This window comes from Lagopus leucura, unplaced genomic scaffold (genome assembly GCF_019238085.1).
Source record: "Lagopus leucura isolate 7727_CA_CO unplaced genomic scaffold, USGS_WTPT01 Super-Scaffold_100027, whole genome shotgun sequence".
NCBI lineage: Eukaryota > Metazoa > Chordata > Aves > Galliformes > Phasianidae > Lagopus > Lagopus leucura.
In genome coordinates this window covers 7,284,930-7,298,086 of record NW_024962278.1, presented here as the reverse complement: position 1 = coordinate 7,298,086, position 13,157 = coordinate 7,284,930, and the positions used below count along the sequence as shown (strand labels likewise).

Here is a 13,157-nt window from a genome sequence, read left to right as displayed (position 1 = left end):
CACTGCATGGCAACCCACGCAGCAGGAGCAGGGACACAGCACTCATGATCCTGTCTATAAACCAGCTGTATTTCAGGACCAGGCTGAGACCTTCACAGGGTACAGGACACCCTTCAGCCACCTGAGCTTTCCTGTGCCACTGGGGACAGGTGGAGCTGAGCTCAGTCCCCTGATGATGCATTGCAGGCACTGGTGCTGCTCCTCTCCTTCTGTACCAGGGAGAGCAGCACCTCTGATTTCAGGGCACTTTGCCCAAACGTTTTGTTTATCATGCTACTGCAGTTACTATTGTTCCTAAATTGTTTTTCTTATTAAATTGCAGAGGTTTTGAGTCAAAATAAACTTTCCTTTGCAAGTGCATTTGCTAGCAATTGGCTGGCAGCAGAGGGGAGAGTGAAGGCACAGGGGAGGGAAAGCAGAGGAGAATTACACGGTTTCAGATTCCTGTAAACAGAGAAACATTTTTCCAGTCATCAGCCTGCATCCAGTGGAAATAGAGCTTCAGTTTCCTCCTGCTAACACCGAGGATCTGGTGGCACTGCTGCTGACATGCCCCCATTTTCTCTCCTGCAGTTGCTGGATGCAGCTCAGCCCAGCATGCCAGCATGCATTGCTGCTGTTTCCCTCTCCTCGTGCCTCCCTGCTGCCCTGCCTGCAGCCCAGCAGCAGATGCCTGCACCTTGGGAGGCCCCACAGCAAGCCCACTTCCCTCTGCTCCTGCTGCCCAACTCCACAGGCATGGGAGCAACTCAGAAGTGGGTTTAAGGATTGCAGCTGAACAGACATAAAGGGCATCCCCAAAGCCTCCCCCCCGCAGCTCCCATGATGCCAGCATCTCCTTGCTCAGCCCACAACTGGTGTTTCTTGGATTAGCTGTGCGTGGCATCCTCATGTTCTATGTAAATACAGCACCTAGTGCACACGCAGCCCCGCTGCACTAATGGTATATTAGTAATCTGCACAGTGCAAACACAGGGAGTTGCACCTCAGCCACTGTCACCAAAGATTTACACACATTTTTCAATCAGTTAATGTCAATATTTTGCAGTGTGGTATGCAAACACTACTCATTTCAGAGGAATATCCTCTGCCCTCGATCCTCTGACCACTGATCCTCAGCGGTTTCCCACCAAGCCATAAGACAACACCATTCAGTTCTGCCTGTGAAAGCTGATCAACAGGTGAGAGTTTTCCAAATACACCATTGAATGCTTCCCTGGAAGAAGCAGAGTGTGAAAAATGTTAGAAATGATGAGAAGAGCAAAAACAACATGTTGACACTCAAACATGTGCAATAATAATATTAATTTATATCCTTTGCATATTGCTACTGCCAGGTTTTAGTATCTATGCATGTACCATTTATAAGTACTGTTCATACACAAAGGGCAAAGACTTACAGCTCTGCATCTGCTGACAGTGCCAGCTGACACATTTAGCAGGAAGCAGCCTGGTGGTTAAAGCTGCTGCCTGGGCACAGGTGGAGGTTGGGTTGCTCTTGGCTGGACTGCAGCCCTGCTGCGTCACCTCGGTGAGATCACCTCAGCCACAAAGCTGCCAGGACAGCATGTTCAGAGTCACCCCATGGTCATCAAAAGACCAATAGAAGTGACCTTGCATCTCTGCGTGTCTAAATACGTGTTCAGGTACAGCACAAAGGGTTGGCTAGAACAGATCTGCTCAGATATTCAAGTTACCTCCCAGAAGCTTTTGCTGGTGGGGCGCTACGCAGGCTGTGACAAGATCACCCTGCTGTCACACAGCTCTGGACGTGCTTAGGGCAAGCAGCAGTCTCACCAGAAGTATCCCTGATGCACCTGTCAAAGATTACAATTATGATTGTAATTGATACAAATCATGACTGTTTGATGGCTGATGCTAAATGAGTTTGGCTCCCATCCAGTTTCCATTGGGCAGGCATCTCCATCTCAGAACACAGCAACATTTGGTGTTTGTCCATATCGTCATCTTGGCTGGCACTGCTACCCAAGGCTGCTTATGGGACGTGTCAGGAGAACAGGCTCGCTCCTACAACCCGAATTATGCATGTAAGCAGGGCAGCATAGAGGAGCCTTTTGTTGTTAATTGCATTTAACTTCCCTCTTGGAGACAGATGGAAGGGTTTGTGTGACAGCATCTCTCACCAACGCCAAACTCCTCATGTTCTATTTGACAATTCCGAAACCGACCTCATCCTAACATGAGAAGTTTGCTCACAAAGACTACACTACAAGCTCTCCCAGAATGCTTAGATTAGCACAGTGTGATTCAGGAACTTCCTTTGTTACCAGCCCTCTGCCCCCGTCAGCACATTCACTTGATATTGTTTTAAGCTTCATCCTTGCATGAGGACCAAGCCGAACAAAACAAATCTGATAGCAATGCATAGGCAGCCCCGTGTTCCCAGTGTGCTTCTAAGAGCCATGGCAACGCAGCTTTCAAAAAACTGCCTCCCTCCCACCCATCCCATTGCTGCTCTTGGGCCAAACAGGGGGCAGTGATTCCCCTGTGCCCCAGGAGATAGGGATGAGGGCATGGGGCTGTGAGTGCAGGCAGGGTACTTCATGCTGTGTGCACCAGCAGCAGGGAGAAGGAAAAAGCAAATGTGGGTGTGCACACATACATGGGTAGCACTGTTTGGGAGGAGAAATAGGGGAACTCATCTCTTCAGAGAATCAGATGTGGGGGTCCTGGCACTATGCCTGTCTTGACTGCAAAATGTAGAGGTAGGGAGGGAGTCTGGCTGGCTGCAAACACAGGGTTTGCTGTAAGATGTCTGTGCAGTTTCACCGAAGAGCCTCTCCTGCCTATAACCTTGAGTGCCACATATCTCTCCATGAAGGCAGGGGCTTCAGCTCCCACAGATCCCCAGTCACCTGAATGACAAGGGTGCACCCATGATGCTGGGCAGGATAGCTCCTAAGGGCACTCCAGCATAAAGCCATACTCCAACCTGCTCAAACATTTTTTTTCTGCACAGCTCCCAGCTTCAACTCCTTATCCTGGAACACGTCAGCACCCAGCCAGCAGGAGGGAAATGCCAAATTTGTAGCAGATTGGAGTTTATTTTTAAGCAGTGTCAAAATAAAAACAAACAAAGCAACCTTCCCAACACACACACACAGAAGAATGAAACCAGCTCATAGAAACAATAAGCCCAGCACAACACCAAGACCTGGGGGCTCCCAGTGCTGGTCGCAACCCCTACGTGCTGCCTTCCCTGCTTATCAGTTGGCACAGGGGCTGTTGGGGCCCTCAGCACCAGGACACAGCCCTGCAGGCTGCCATGCAGCACCTGGTGCACACCAAGCTCCATTCCTTCTCTGTTCTGCAAGCACCCCATTTACTCACTGTTTTAAAATGGGATTACAGCTTGTATGAGACCATACTCTGCCCTCACTGAGGATGTGATGTAAAAAAAACAAAAAAAAACAAACAAACACCTCCCTTATTATGAGTCTAAGCCATTGCAAAGCCCTTAATAAATTATCTGGCCCACTCCTTTATGTTTTCTCTTCCTGGGTCTTCCATTTTCCTTGGGAAACCCAAGGTGGGGAAGCAGTCCTAGGCGGTACTGCTAAAGAGGACAAAGCTGTCCCTAAATTCTGGGGTGCTCATCCAAACGAGGAGGATTTTTCCCCTCAAACAAACAACCCAGATATCTGCCAAGATGAACTTCATCTGTGTGAATCTGCTACAGTCAGTGGTAACTGCAATGGCACAAAGTCAGACGTGCTGAACACCCAGAGGGATGGCAGGTGAGGATGGGGCAGAATGCCCCTTCACACAGCCAGAGCTGCCCTCACTGTGCTGGGGACAGGAAGGAGCAGCTGGGCAACCCAGCCAAAACCAGCTTAGCAGCGAACATTTGCAGTATGTAAAGAGAAATACATGTGCCTGGACACAGCAGGGCAGAGGGTGTAGGCTGTCCCACACCCAGCTGCCTCCTCCTCCTCCAGTCCATGGGAAGCCCTCAGGGAGTACTTACAGCTGGCAGGTTTCAGCCCAGGACCCTGCCCTAGCTCAGCTGCATACCCACCACACAGCCCTCATGTCATACTGGCATCCCCACAGCCCTTCCCCTTGGGTCACCCCATGGGTACAGGAGCACTGAGCAACATGGGTACATTTCTATGGGCCCACAGGTATTTGCAGCAGCAAACTCACAATGCAGACAGAACATGAATTACCTCCTCATTAAGCTCCAGCCTTGTGCTACTGAGGCACATAAAGAGCCTCCAACGTCACATCTCAGCCATGTACAAAGCTGTCTCCATGCTGCGTAAATCATGCATAGCCACATCATCTGTTGGAGATGCACAAAGCCACAATCACTAATCGTGCTGAGGAGCACAGCATTACCTACGGGATGCAGCTGCAGTTAGCAACCTACATGTAGTATGGTGTATGCCTCTAGATTTGAATGTTAGAGCTCTGATTCTTGCCTCCTTCAGTACATGGCAGCTTATACATCTAGAAGAGGGTGCTGGGACTCTGCATTCAATTAACAGTGACAACTTCTGCTTTATCACTCTGGAAAGAAACCACAGCACCGAATGAGCCCATGTGAGAGCCCAGATGAGTAAGCCCCAGATGTCTTATTACACACAGGCTTTTCATAGCCTATTTCCAACTTGGAAAGTGACTTACAAAACTAAAATTACCCCTTATCTACTGATACTACACAACATCCACTAGCCAGGCACAGGATTGCTGGGACAAAACCAGAGCTTACAGTTCGGGCACTCCAAAGGTATTTTGAAACAAAGTTCACACAGAAGCCCACGTAAGCATACAGGACAGAAGCTGTACGTGCCCCTCCTGTGCTGCTGCACAGGAACCACATGATGAGCATGCAAACAATACTAGCAATGTATCTAGCAAAAGCCAAGGTCCAGTTTGAAACCTATACATTTATTTATGGTAGCAAGACTCTGTGTAGACTTCTGTTCTCCCACATCTACTGGCTCCATCTTTAAACAGCATGGAAAGAACACATCTCCAGTTGTGCTGCTCCCCCTCACAGCATTACTTGCTTTAGGGTCTGTCCTTGGCATCATTCACACTCTGCTGATACCAGTTTTTAGGCTGTAGGTAATGCTTATGCTGCACTATAGCAAACTGAGCATAATGCACTGGAGTCCTCTGCTCTCTCTTGAACTTGCATTCACCTGGAAAGTTCATTGCAAAGGCAAACAATACAAAGAAGAGACTGCTCCCAGATTCAACACCAAAAAGCTCAAAATGATGGGGAAAGAAAATTAAGTTCATGTAAACAAGAGGTGGCCAGGACTGGGGTGCCAGGCAGAAAGGTCTCCCAGTCAATCCCTGTTCAAATGGAAGCCAATCCAAGGAGCTGCACTGATAGATACAAACATCTCGACCATCAGCTACCCCCCATCAGACATAAGGAATGATTCAAACTCAAACACAGAGCTCTCACAATCCCTTTCATGCGGCACAGCTTGGCTTTCCCAGCTCCACACGGTTATTTTCTCCCCATCCTCCTACTCAAAGCACAAACTAAGAATACAAAGGTCGTCCTCTTCCAAAACCATAGGCAGAGCTATACATCTCTGACATCTGCTTGCTGCTCCACGTTCACTCTCATTACAGTAGCACATAAATCTCTAGAGAATTACAGGGGAAATCAGGTGCTCATTGTCCTCAGACATTTCCCAGAGTGCTCAATGAAGGGACAGCACATCTCTGGTACCAATATATTGCCTGGGAACTTTGAAAGCAGTATAAATAAATGAGTCTAGCGCATATTACCAGGAACAGAATGGCAGAATGCATTTCATATGGATGAAGTTGAAAAATCTTCAGAGCTAATGGCTTCAAGTGGTTATGAAAGCTGACACAGCACCATAGATGTGACTTTCTTCTCTTCCTTCCTTGTGGAGACAGCATTGACTGACTGGGCTCTGGGTTTGCCCAGAGCTGGAGGTAGCACAGCACGTGGCTTGCTGTGCAGGCAGCCTGAGCACCTAACAAGCTCACCACTGGGTGTGCAATTTTAGTATGCTTAAAAATAGAAAACAAGCTTGAGAGCTATGTGATATGGGCAGTGACCCCTCAAAAATAAACTGCAGTCTTCTCCGTGGCCCATATCTGCCCAGAGAGTGGGCTATCAAAGGTACAGCCACAAAGTAGGGGGCTTTCATCATCTCCACACTCCCAAAACATAACAGAAGCCCAGGAAAATGAATGGGCTTTGAGATCTGCAAGCCCACAGCCATTCCCCAGGGTTAACCATGCTCAGCTGAGCACCATAAAGAGGGCTGAGGCAAATGCCAAGGTTGACCATAGCTCTGGGCAAGGCAAACACTTACTTGACAATCTTGGGCTCCTCCACCTCTGCCACATGGAGCGGGGACACTGACAACTCACACATGTTCAAAAAATGAAGACAAATTCCACCAAGCATCTCCAAGTTCTGCTCTGTCACTTTTCCCATGTTTTACATTCTGTGAGCATAAGCAAACAACAGAACATAAGGAAAGAAGGATTTTTTTTCCTCCTTCCATTCCCAAAATATTAAAGAGGACATTGAGAGAAAGGTCCTTCTTTCTCTGAGAAAGAAGCAGCTATCCTGAGAGCATGCACAGCTTCCTTGCACCAGCCCTATGCTAGGGCAGGTACACAGCTGTGTGCACACACAAGCCTAGCCTGACTCAATAAGAGATGACTAAGATCCCAAGTTACACACAGCCTGTGCCCTGAACATGGCACAGCTCCTGCAACGCCAGCCACGCAAAGCTCCCACTTCACTGGGATGCACTCCACAGCGTTTTGAGGATGGAGCGCAGCCATCCCTCAGCATGCCAACTTATTAGCCTTGCCCTACAGCTCCTTCTGAGGTCATGGGTGGTAGGACAGGCTGGCTAGTGACCTGCCTTCAAGGCTGAGAAAATGAGATCCATTAGAATATACAAGAAGCTGAGACCAAAGCAACCCTATCTTTCTGTCTGAGCATCTAAATACCACTGATCTGATTAGGGCACATTGCCCCAACATGTCTACAGGGAAAGAGTAGAAGCTTTCTTCTTCCCATGCATTCCCACATACTCACTGCAATGAGTAGACAAATAGGTTGGTATGAATAGCAGCCCCCTCATTTCCCCTGTCTGGATGGTTTGAGTCAAGTGCTCACAAGAAGGAGAACTACCATGACAAGATGTCCTGATTCACTGCAAAGAACACACAGCAAAACAGCATCCTCCCTTCAAAGCCATTACCCAGTAAGTATTTGCATAGAGGAGGAGAAGCACCTTGAATGAGTATATTCAAAAGGGTGCCACTACATCACTGAGTTGTATTAACTTACACAAAAGCACATTTTGGGTGAGCTCAGCATGTTCTTAGCAGCATAACAGGTAAGGTAAAAATGCAGCACTTTGAAGGAGGGATTGATAATGCACAGCAATAACAGTAGAATAGCAAATTCCTAGGCTAGAGCAAGTAAGAAGAAGCCCAAATGCAGAAACTAGGAACACACACACACACAAAAAAAAAAAAAAAAAAAAAAGTTGCTTACCTTCAGAAGGCCTCAGGTAAACAAGATTCCCCAGCAAAACACCCTTACTGCTCCCCTGCCAACACTTAAATGAGGTCTGGGAAGGGGTGGATCCTGGCTCCATCCCTTCTGGTCACTCAGGTATACTGCATGCACCTGAGCTCCCCAGCATTGGCCCTGCCTTCCCACCAGGTGCTCAATCACTGCTTCAGGCCATGACTGAGCATTTCCGCTACAATCAGGCTGGAGATCAGCCAGCCTGTGCTCTCCTGTGGTTCTGAAATATGGCCCTGCAGTGTCACTGTGTGATGGAGAAGAAGGCCCATGCTGGAGCGTGGGCTGGCTATCAGCTCGCAAGCAGTGAAACTGAACAATGTTACACCTTTACAAATAGCAGCATGCTCTCTTAAACCAGGGCCAGGGGTAGAAGAGGAGCTGGACAATCTCAATTGAGCAGAAAGCACTGAGGCTGTTCTTGTTGGGCCCTGTACCCCAGCCTGGCGAGGAGCAGGCTCCCTCCCTCATCAGCTCCCACCTAGAGAAGGAATTTCAGTAGCAACCATCACCATGGCATCACTGTGCCACTTCTGTTCAGCAATCCTGCCAGTCCTCGTGGGTTTGCTGAAATGCTTATGACATTTTAGGTGTGGTGAAGGGGCAGGTGGGTGGGAGGGATGCTTCTCAGAGCACCAGCTGCTGCATCAAGGGGAGGAAAATGCAGAACTTCATCTTTTTCTTATAACAAGTGTACAGCCCTGCTGGGTGCTGAGTACAACTTGACGCTTCATATGCCCAGAGAGCCCCTGTTTGAGAGAGGGGAGGGGGTTCTCACTCTTGTCCCCTGATTTGGGGAGGTTGAGGGGCTGAGTCACAAGACTTGTGTCCTGCCTCAGGCTGTAGTGAGGCAGTTTCAGTTCCTGCCCCAACTGTCGCAATGTCTGCACTGCATACAGCAAGAGAAAACATTTGTAATGCAATTTTCATGTCCATTTTCTGCTACAGTCAGCCCAAGGTTGGCTCCCTCAATGCTCCTCCTGGGCTTCCTCTGTTCTTTGCATTTTTCCCACTGCCCTGCACCCAGCGATGACAAACTGAGAAGCATTTCCCAAGGGTGAGAAATCCTCACCAGAATCACCTGTCATTAGTCCTGTCTGACAAAACCATGTCAGAGCTTTGGGGACTTTCTCTATTTTTAATTGAGCCAATCTCTCACTGGCACTTCCCCCTCCTGGCTCCTCATACTTGTGATGACAGCAAATAGTGGAGAGGAAGGAATGTTGGGATGGAGAAAAACTGCTGCTTCCACCTGAGCTGCAAGGATTGCTCTATAATGGATGCACACTGGGCATTGCTGCCGCTGGAGCACAGGACTCTTGTTCTCTTTGTTCTTCCCATGCAATCAGCATTTGTCATTTAGTGTCTTCTTATCGTGGCCTTGCAGTATCACATCTTGGCTTGCTATTTAGTCTTCCAGAGGCATGAAAGAGCAGCTTCTCCTTGAATTTATCAGCTTAAATGGGGGACACTGCTTGGTGCCATGCCAGCGAGCTCCGGAAGATGTCTTTTATGTCTCGACCAAGTCAGCAAGTCTATCTCTTTATAGATATGATAATGCAAAAGGCTCCTCTTGGATAAAATCTGGAGGAGAAGAGGTGCCACCTGCCTGGCTGGGGAAGGGATTCGCTCTCTGGAGCCCGGTGAGAGCCGGGCACAACGCACAGCTCTGCTCAGCAGAAGGGAGGCAGCCGCACTGCCAGCAGCAGCCTGGGAGCAGAGAGCCACTGAGCACAAAATTAACACACTGGCTCATCAGGAAATGTTAATGCAGGCAAGAGGGGGAATTGCTTCATATGGGCAGGCAATCTGTGCAGAACAGATAAGCTTGATCAAAACCTGGTGCAAATCTGCGCACTTCTCTCCAAAATCTGCCCTCTACCCTCAGCTTGAGATTCGGAATAGAAAAAACAAAGCCCCGAATAAGGTGTTAAATACTCATGGCAAAGAAACAGCAAAACATTTTGCTGAAATGAAGCACAATGAAGACATCAAACAAAGCTTTTGTAGACACAACCAAGCAATAGCCATGCAGATCTCTGGCCCAGGAGGGGAACCACACAGCTTGGAAAAAAAGGTTGTGGTTTGGATCTCCATGTTGACACACAGTTAAGGATCTGAAGGTGTGCACCTTATTGCACACCTTTTTTTTGTCATTACATCCCCCAGCAACCCTTTCCAAAGCAGGACCAGTTGGGTGCATGGACTTTGTCATGCTTTCCCTCCCTGCTTTGTCTGATTGCACCAGATCGTTCCCTCCTCTGAAAAAAGCTAAACCATCTCCTCCATCCGTGGCACCACAGTGAGGACCACAGTGCCTTGGCAGAGGAACTGTGGGCTGCCTGTGACAGGACTACCACAGGGCCACCAGGGCTGAAGCAGCAGAACTTGCCCGATGCTGATGTCCTTTCCAGGCTGCAGAGGCAAAGGTGGCTCTGCCTGTTTAGTGGCACGACAATCATCGGGGTTAAACTGTTTCCTAAAAAATCCAGAAAAGTCCTCATTTTTCTGAGCTGTACATCTACCCCAAAGCATTAAATGGTTTAAAACAATTCAGTTTTTAAAGAAATACAAATTCCTTATAAGGAGCTCCTTCTTTTCAGAACAATCCTAAAACCAAGTATAAATTCCTAATGAACTCTTTTCCACTACAAATCCCATCTGCCTTTCATCTGCTATCCTCTCCCAAAATTTGGTGCTTATTTTCCCCAACCTCTCCCTCCTCCTCCATCTTTCCCCACTACTGCCATGTGCTTTTCAAAGTGGAGACCTAGAGCCCACTTCATGCAGGCACCACATCCTTTTCTTGTCCTTCACACGTGGTCAGCATTGCATAGGAGCCACTTCCCCCTTTGCAGTGATATTTTCACTTCCTTTGGAGATGACATCCATCCACCAACCAGGGACAGACTGGGGGACCCTGGACCTGAGGTGGGTGGGATGCAGCCATCTGGGGGAATGGATGCCCATCACTGGAAGTGTTCAAGGCCAGGTGGGATGGGACCCCATGCAGCCTGATCTGGTGGGGAGCAACCAGCCCATGGCAGGGGTTGGAGCCTGATGATCTTTAAGGTCCCTTCCAACCTATGCCATTCTTTGATTCTGTGAATGGAGGTGGACACTGCTTTGCTCCTCAGCTCAGGATTGCTTCCGAACCCAGCCATCCAGTACACTACAGGAGGCAGAAAAGTAAGGTCATGGTGGTAAATGATGGCAGTTGCACTGGAAAACAAGTGGCACCAGCAGAGCTGCCTGCTTCATGGTTCCTGGCCATCACAACTTGCTGTTGGCCCTGCCACTGCCTCCTAGAAATGTGTCACAGGGCTTGGCACTGCTTTATGAATCACTTAGTGAAGGAAGAGAGAAAGAGGGACGAGGATCTAGTGAGGTGTTACAGCAGCCAGAGAAGCCAACACCACCTCCAGCATAAGCAGATGCTGGATTGAATCTCCTGGCACCTCCAATTCCAGTGGGGAAGAACAGGAGGTCCAGCTCTATCCTATGCCTTACAGTTAGAGGCTCTGATCTTGGCATCCCAGCTGAGCGACTGCTTTGTACCCTGCTCAAAAACTGCCTGGATGGGGCCACAGGCCAGAAGAACATTAAAAAGTAATTGAAAGGCCTGGGGGATAAGAGGAAGGAGAGGACAAGCTCAAAGAAACCAAGCAAGAAACCTGAGGCATGGCAGTGTTTGTCTGAGAAGACAATTAAATAAAGTGGCTTTGAAGAAAATGAAGAAACTGTCTCAGAAAGGATCCTGTGAGGGCAGCAATAGCAGGGATGGTGAATAGCAGGCTGTGGGGCAGAGCTGCCAGGAGAGAAAGTCTACATATCTACTGCAGCACTGCTGCCCCAGCCCAGGCTACAGAAATCACCACAAGAAAAGATTGAACTGATACGTTACCAGTGCAAAAGTAGCCCTAAAATATTAAGAGAACATCACACCTTACACAGGGCTTATTAAACAAATGCTCCTTTCTCATCCAGAGAGTATTCAAAATTGCACAGATGGTTAAAGCATATCTGTAGTAGTGGTAGTGGTTTAGAAAGCTCTCTGGGGGACAAGAAAATTTTGGACTTTTTTATTATTATTAACGTCAACAGGCAGGATTTTAAGGTGTAGTGAGCTTATTTCTGCTGTAGCTGCTGCAGAGAAAGCGCTGACCCCCCAGCCAAAGCCAGATGGTGAGCTGTGCCCAAACCCTTTGGGGAGAGACCTCGGAAAGAGGCACGAAGTATAACCAAGGGTTGCACCTATGGGGCAGCTCACAGAAACAAAAGCAGGTTGGGTACAACAGCGGCAGCACAAACCCAAACAGCTCTGCAAGGGGCAGAGCAGCCTCACACCAGCCTATGGGACAAAGGATGCTGCGCAGTAAGGAAACCGCGTGCATTCAGTGGCACAGCTGGTTTAGGGCTAGTTTGATCAAACCCCTGCAAACACACCAGTATAAGGTTCAGGCGGATGAATGGTTACACGGTTTGACAGAGCTGATAATCCTTTGCTGTGCAGTTGCAGAAGGTGTAACATTTTCTGGAGATGGCAAAGAGGGACCTCGATCCACCATATGGTCTCTGTCCGCCCCGCGCCGCACTGAGGCTCGTGCTCTCATGTGACACACCATTAGCGAGTCACATGCAGCAGAAAGCTATTTTATGGCCAGATCCTGCTCTTAGAAGCTATGATGACTAAACTGGCTAATCAAATCAGCATAAATTTGCAAACACCGTTTTAGCAGCTGTGACCGTAAATATCATCAGCAGAATGTGAATAATCCCGAGCGCACGATGGGTTGAGTAATGGGTTCCCAATGGGCGTTGAAACCATCAGTCCGCTGCCTGGCAACTCAGAGGAGGGGGCGAGGGGGGGGAGGGGGTGATTATGATGAGCCTGAAACAGCAGATGCAGTTATCACGACAAAGCAGTGAGAGCACACGCACCAGAAAAAGAGAAAAAAAATCATTTACTGAGACAAATAATCACAGTGGATGACCTGTTCTGGCCCTGAAGTCTCCCAAACGTGGGCACATGTGCATGCTCCACATGGAGGGATGTTGGGGTGTTTTAGCATTCCCAAAGTGACTCATTCGGCATTTTCCAGGGACCTGCAATAGACTCCCCATGCACACATACCATTTTGTCAACAAGGCGTAAAAATAATCAGCTGAGGTGAAATTCACTGAGAACACAGACACCAAGGCTAAATTTGTTTTTAATTTGTGCCAGCTTCTACTAATGGGAGCCTGGTTGCAGGGCTCCCAGCACTAACAAGAGGAGAAAGAAAAGAAATCTGCTCAAATGAACAGCACACAGCAGCCTCAACCTCCCCTCTGGTGAGGACTTGTCGTGCATGTGGTCCCAGAACAGATGGAGCAGGCTGGAGGGGCATGGCCAGAGTGGAAGGACTGCCCCTCCGACCCCTGCCAGGGGCCCAGGGGAGGGTAAGGCTGCAAACACGGACAGCTTCTCCCCCAGCAAAGCTCTTCAGGGAGGGAAGTGGCTTTTGTGGCTCAGAAAAACTAATATCTCTCTCTGCACCTGCAGATGTGAACCTGGATCTGCTATCGTTTGCAGAAAACATGG

General features: G+C 48.6%; 1 long non-coding RNA gene across 1 annotated transcript; it reads right to left on the bottom strand.

Moving 5' to 3' along the window:
- Positions 1 to 1,532: 1,532 nt before the first annotated feature.
- LOC122185165 lies at positions 1,533 to 7,569 on the bottom strand. Its single transcript, XR_006180767.1, has 3 exons — positions 7,541 to 7,569; positions 6,336 to 6,470; positions 1,533 to 1,817 (listed from the first exon to the last, which is right to left on the bottom strand). It is a non-coding gene; the product is annotated as an uncharacterized LOC122185165 (long non-coding RNA).
- Positions 7,570 to 13,157: the final 5,588 nt, after the last annotated feature.